This window comes from Athalia rosae, chromosome 6 (assembly GCF_917208135.1).
Source record: "Athalia rosae chromosome 6, iyAthRosa1.1, whole genome shotgun sequence".
Taxonomy (NCBI): domain Eukaryota; kingdom Metazoa; phylum Arthropoda; class Insecta; order Hymenoptera; family Athaliidae; genus Athalia; species Athalia rosae.
Window position 1 is genome coordinate 6666985 of NC_064031.1, and position 6644 is coordinate 6673628.

A 6644-nucleotide genomic window follows, 5' to 3' on the forward strand; every position below is an offset into this window, starting at 1 on the left:
GCAGGTGTTGAAAGTGTAATGTGAAGTTCATGTTTATATAAATCGCCTGACCGCGCCAAGCTCTATTGCATTCTAAATCGCTTGAGTGCAGTCCAGGTCGCATAGGGAAGTATTGAGATCGTCAGCGGCTATCACTGCTTTGCACAATAGCCTCTGTAGTTACACGATTTCAATAGAGTGACGCACACACTAACTACTGTTGCTATGGCTAGCTTTCAAATCTTTGAAATTATTATACCCCTATACCCCTCCCTGATGGAACACACCCCGCCACCTTCTCGTGGTTTCCATTGAACATTATCATTTGCACATAATAAATTAGTTCATTTGATGTTATTTGCCAAAATTCTCTGATTTAGAGTTTCTCAACTTATCTTTTCACTTATCAATGTCGTCGAAATCCTTACTTGCTTCATTGACGAAACTTAACCTGCTTTATTCTTCCTTTGGTTTGTGCATGTTGATTCGAACACGAGTCGAAAACTATATTTTCGTTGCAGTTGCATTTTGAATGTAGTTGGGCAGTAATGTAGCACAATTTCTTATGTACGTACAAATGGTATCGACCAAGAGCGGGAATCCCTCTTACTGAACACTAAATGTCTGTGACTCCCGAAATTACTCGCTAAGCGGGTGACAGCATGGCGTGAGCTATTTTCATAACTTGTTAGAATGAAATTGCTCTTTGATACGCAATTTTCGCAACACCTCATCACAAGCTGACAAGTATCACACACAAATTACATCCTTACGAAAAGAGTGCGAGTTATTTAAATCTCTGTATACCTCTCATCTGGATGTGAAATTTTTTTCGCGATCATATAGGTTGTCATCCTAGGCGATTTCATGTGACATTTCTCAGAAAATTCCCAGAGTTAAAAATTCTCGTTCTGATAAGACCGTGTTCTTCGATTTTTCCCCACGAATAAAATTATCATTGCTTCGTATCAAAACCCTGACTTTTTAAACGCATAGCCGCTCGTAGTGAAAGAAATGTTCGAATTTTTTAGTGCAGAGACGTCAGCATGTAGTTCATGTAGGGTTTGAACATGAGAAGAGAGGATATTCTGTGAATGCCGACTTTAGTATCGAATTGTAATTAGAGAAATAGAAAACGTGGGCCTACACGACCGATGGTAGTAGAAAGTTTCAGTTGGGTGCATAATGTAGGTGTGTTATCGGAGGAAAATATGATAATTAGGGAAAGGCGGGGCAAAATGGGGTACTCGAGGAAACCGTGAGAAAAAAAAAAATTTCGAATCCAGAATGGTGTTTGACGGCCTTTTCGATCATTTCAAAAACAATTTTTTCAAAATGTTTCGGTTACCCCATTCTGCCCCGCTGGCAGAATGGGCTATACAGAAATTTGGATTATACCACCCTCAACATTTGTCGAATGCAAACAATTCATTGATTAGTAGCATTACAATTTTTTACTAGTTTAAAAATCAAAAATTCAACAAAGTGATATTCCGTATTTTCATACAGTTTTGAATCATGACGAAAAATATTAGGTATATGAGTGGAATGAGCGCCAGTGATACTATTACCCATCGAATATTGGGCATACCGACTGCTCTGAAAGCAACGTGGTTGGCGTGGTGAAGGTGTGCTGCGATCGTTTCTAAACTCATTTCGGAGTTCGGGCTCGGCGCTGGGACACCCTCAATTGCTGAATAATCAGATCACCAGATGAATACAACTTCAGGGTCGTGACTATACACGTCGGTACCTTGATCGAAGGAGTAGCAGCTTTGCGAAATTCTGTTGAACGTACGATTAAAACGAAAGTCGACCAGGTCCTAGTCATCAGCTTTACTGAACAGTATAACTTTAGTAAGCTGTTGACAGTTGATGAGTACAAAGCATTCGACCATCGTTTACTCGAAGACACGAAATATGCTGAGGATTTGGTGAGGATATCGAAAAAAATCATATGGATCATTAGACCAATATTTCTCAACTCATGATCATCACCAATTATTATAGAAAATGGCCATGGAATGTTCGATCAATACCGAGCTACGACGAACCGTCACAGCGATCGTAAAGAAGTTATTTCATAGAGATAGCGCTATGAAGTGTACCGCATATCGAAAGACAAATGACAAATTTCTCCTCGAAGATACTACTTCGTACGCCAAGTATGTTTGATGTTGACCCTCCTAGCGGCCACAGGCTTTGCACTGACCCGCAGCCGTTCGGTCGCTAGCGACGAGCCACAATGAAGGCTCGCCGTGATCGCTGACAATAAGTCGTCTGCTACCGCGGTCTACTCGCTGTATTCAACTGTTTGACAGCTCTGAATTCGCTGCTGCTTTCGATCTGTTTCGATCGGCGATGCAATGACTGCAACGATCACTATTTATTTACAGTACCAATAAAAGTAATTTTAAGGAACAATACGAGTTGTTTCTTCTTCTGGGGTATGACCAATGCTCCATACGAATTATTTCTTTTTCTGGGATATTAGGAATAATATGGGAAATATTGGCCACTATCGGAGGAGTAACTTCGAAAATTTTCAACAGTCAAATGTTCGATACATTGTATGTGATTCTGTCACATGTGAATTCGTAACTTTTTTCGTGGGTTATGCTAGGAGTTTGATAAATTGAACGAAAGCGATGCAGAACATATGGGCGATGAAGATTTCGGGTATAGGTCAACCTGGTTGTCCATGTGTCGTCCGCGAGATATTCACGCACGACAACCAGAACAGTGATTTTGAGAAACAATACGGGGTGTTCTCTCTTCTAAAATATCAACAACACTTTGAAAAATACAAAACACCATTACAGAAAATACCATGGGAAAATCGACGGTAACTTTTTTGATGCATTATTCCACTCAATGTGAGGACATAATTCTTTGTGGATCATTGATATGTTGCATATGAGAGCTGGAAACTGAAATCAATCAAAGGAGAGCGTTGCTCATCATACAGGCTGACGACTGAAAATGAAGATTCCGGGTATGTGCTATGGGATTTTATTTACAAGATCATAATAATAACACTTCAACGACAAGGAATCATTTGAATAACTGAACATCGAAATGGGTGGAACATCATTATAATTCATACTTGGATGTGATATTCATATAATCATTTTTATTAGATTTATATACAATATGTCGATTCAGGATAAATTGTAGCCTGCAGAATTCCATTGTTAGTAGGAACAGGAGAAACATGTAAGTGGAGAATAAAACATGGGACTGTTAGATCTGATTGGAAGTGCAAAACAATGTGCGTTGCTCGTATTGATTTGAAGCAAAAACGAAGCATGAATTACATTTCATAAGACGAAATTTGTCGTAGACAGAGAATAACCAAAATAGATACTGAGTTATGAATGTGGGATAATCCACATCGCAGATGATCTGCGAGTCAAAACTTCAGTACACTTAAAAAAAAAAGGTATTTATCATTTACTCCTACTGATTCCACAAACGATCTCTCTCCTATCGGCGGAGACTATGTTTTCTCGATCCAACGATCAACTGAGGCCAGATTGGCGAAACACACGCAAGAACATCATTTCAGGTGCATCACTTTGAGATGCAAAGTTTTATCCAGTAATCCAAACCGGCCTGACCAATACTTGCTCGATTGTTATGTTTCTTGCTTTTGGAAAGTAAAACTTCAAGTTTGGTCAATTATCAGAAGTCAAAAATGTATTATTAGTTGAATGCAAAAGCTGCGCGTGATTCAGCAACAACAGGGATGGATTAGAGAACAATTGACAACTCGCGGGAAACGAGTGCCCGCGCATCGGAAAAACATTTGTAACACGAGATGTCATTACTTTTTTGTCTTGTCGATGCGTTGTTAAGGAGATTCGTACTGTATTACGCGAAAAAATCAGAAGTGATTAATCTCATAATAAAATGGACGAAACCAGGCGTGAAAGGGTAATAGGACTCTGGGAGTCCGGTGTATCGGTTTCAGCGATAGCAGGTGAAATAATCCATGAAGAGTGGACAAAGCTTCTTTCTTGATCAATCAATATAATCGATTTCTGTGACCATCTCATCTTTGTAGCCGAAGGGGATATCAGCCTCTCTACAGCAAAGCGCTGGATCGCAAGGTTCAGAGAAGATGGCATCGTGGGAATTCAGGACCACCGAAGAGGCAATGGTGCTGCTCGCCGAACAACTGTTGTCGAGGATCAAGTCTGTTTTTTCCATCAGTCTTATATATCTCTTCTTTTGTTTTTGGATTCATTCATGTCTTCAATCAATTATTTTTTCATTAGGCCATTGTAGCACAGGTGAGGGCTGATCCTTTTCAGGCAGCAACCATTGTCGGTCCCACCGTGGGAGTCGCTGCCAGCCCCTGGATCATCTGAGCCCGACTGAAAGAAGCAGGACTGAAGTGCAGGAGAGCGGCGAAGAAGATGGACATCACCAACATACATCGGGAGGACCGCATCAGTTTCGCGCTGCAGGGGCTGACAATCACCGACGAAGAATAGAATAGGATAGTTTTTACCGATGAGAGAGTTTTTTTCCTCGGATAAGGATGGCCGGTTAAATGTGTGGAGGGAAGATGGGGAACGCTACAATCCGCAAAATGTTTTAGCGGGGCATCACAGTGGACGCGTAACTGCAGCGTATTGGGGGTGGATTTCGGCCGCTGGTACGGGAGAATTTGTGAAAATAACGCGGAACATGAATGCCGAGCAATACATTGATATTCTAGAAAATGCATTGCTTCCTTGGCATTATACGCGGCATTATACGCGGCCCAAGACATGCCCATTATTCGTACTGTTGAGTGCATCGAGCCAGAAGCAGGTAGGACTGGTACACAACTCACCCAAAAGTGCAGCGGCTCGACTGGCCAGCTAAATCCCCGGATCTCACCCAACAGAAAACTGTTGGTCTGAAATGGTCCGGGACCGGAGGCCTGTTGCCAGAGAAAGGGAGGAAGGCCTGAGTCTCCGAAGCGAAGTGGGAAAGCGGGAAGCAAAGTGGGAAGAACTCCGCACCAGGCCAGAGTACATTAAAGCAATTGTTGGTTCGATGCACCGTCGAATGCATGCTGTACTTGAAAATGATGGCTGGGGGACACAATATTGAATGAGGACGTAAACGCCCAAATTTCACCGCCTCGTTTTTGAGTACTTGTGTAGTTGGTGGGGTATGACCAATGAGAGCTGAGTACTCTTTATCTTTCGCACTGTGCTGTTGCCTGATAATACAAAGTAATAGGCATTTTATTAAAATTGTTTTCCAAAGTAGTTTTTGTCTCTCTAGCATGACATTTTATACTATCAAATCCATATTCGTTTCAAGTTTCTTGAGTCTATTTTTCACTGCTCTCTGATCAACCTATTCTAATCAATTATAACTGGTATAGTTGTTTTTATTTCCTACAAGTTTTTTCACTACCTTGTAGCTTCCAGTACATATCTCGGTTCGTAGTATTCGTAGGAAAGGTAAGCATTGTATTTTCTAGAAGTTTTTGTGTCCGGGCGATGCAATACATGATGAAAAAATAGGAATTGTTGGGTATCGTCATATAAATTCAAGGCTCGTTATCATTCAGGGATAGAGATTGTTGCGTTTAAAGGAGGGGGGGGGGGGGGGGGGGGGGGGGAGGAGGAAAGATTTTAGATTTTCGAGTTATGGGGGTAGAGATCATTGAGCATATTTGGAACAATTTCAGGGTTTTCGTAATGTTAGGGCGACCATCTTTGCCACACACAAAACAACATTTTCTTTTTTAGTATTATTAGAGAACTTTGCCGTGATTTGCTCTCATTGTCAGCTGAATTCTTCTTTAGTCTATTATTTGGTAAATCAGTCGTAACATATAGCTTCATATCAAAATGGCCATCTTTGTCTTTCGGGAAAAACTATCCCATCACTTTATAATTTTATATTATGCATCAGATGACTCAAAAGATTTAATTTTCAATTCATTTTATTGTTTATTTGTAGATTCTACTCAAGAAAAATCATTATGTTGTTTTATATCATAGATTTTGCGTTTATTTCTGAGAGTAAATTCATATCGGTTTTTTAGTTTGTTTGTAGATTTTTCTGGAGAAAAATTATTTCTTTTCGTTGCATAGATTGTAGATTGAAGTGCAAAAATCCACTCATTATCAGTATAGTTTATTGTTTGTTAGAAATGAGTAGGAGTAAATGATAAATAGCTTTTTTTTTTAAGTGTACTGAAGTTTTGACTCGCAAATCATCTGCGATGTGGATTATCCCACATTCATAACTCAGTATCTATTTTGGTTATTCTCTGTCTACGACAAATTTCGTCTTATGAAATGTAATTCATGCTTCGTTTTTGCTTCAAATCAATACGAGCAACGCACATTGTTTTGCACTTCCAATCAGATCTAACAGTCCCATGTTTTATTCTCCACTTACATGTTTCTCCTGTTCCTACTAACAATGGAATTCTGCAGGCTACAATTTATCCTGAATCGACATATTGTATATAAATCTAATAAAAATGATTATATGAATATCACATCCAAGTATGAATTATAATGATGTTCCACCCATTCCGATGTTCAGTTATTCAAATGATTCCTTGTCGTTGAAGTGTTATTATTATGATCTTGTGAATAAAATCCCATAGCACATACCCGGAATTTTCATTTTCAGTCGTCAGCCTG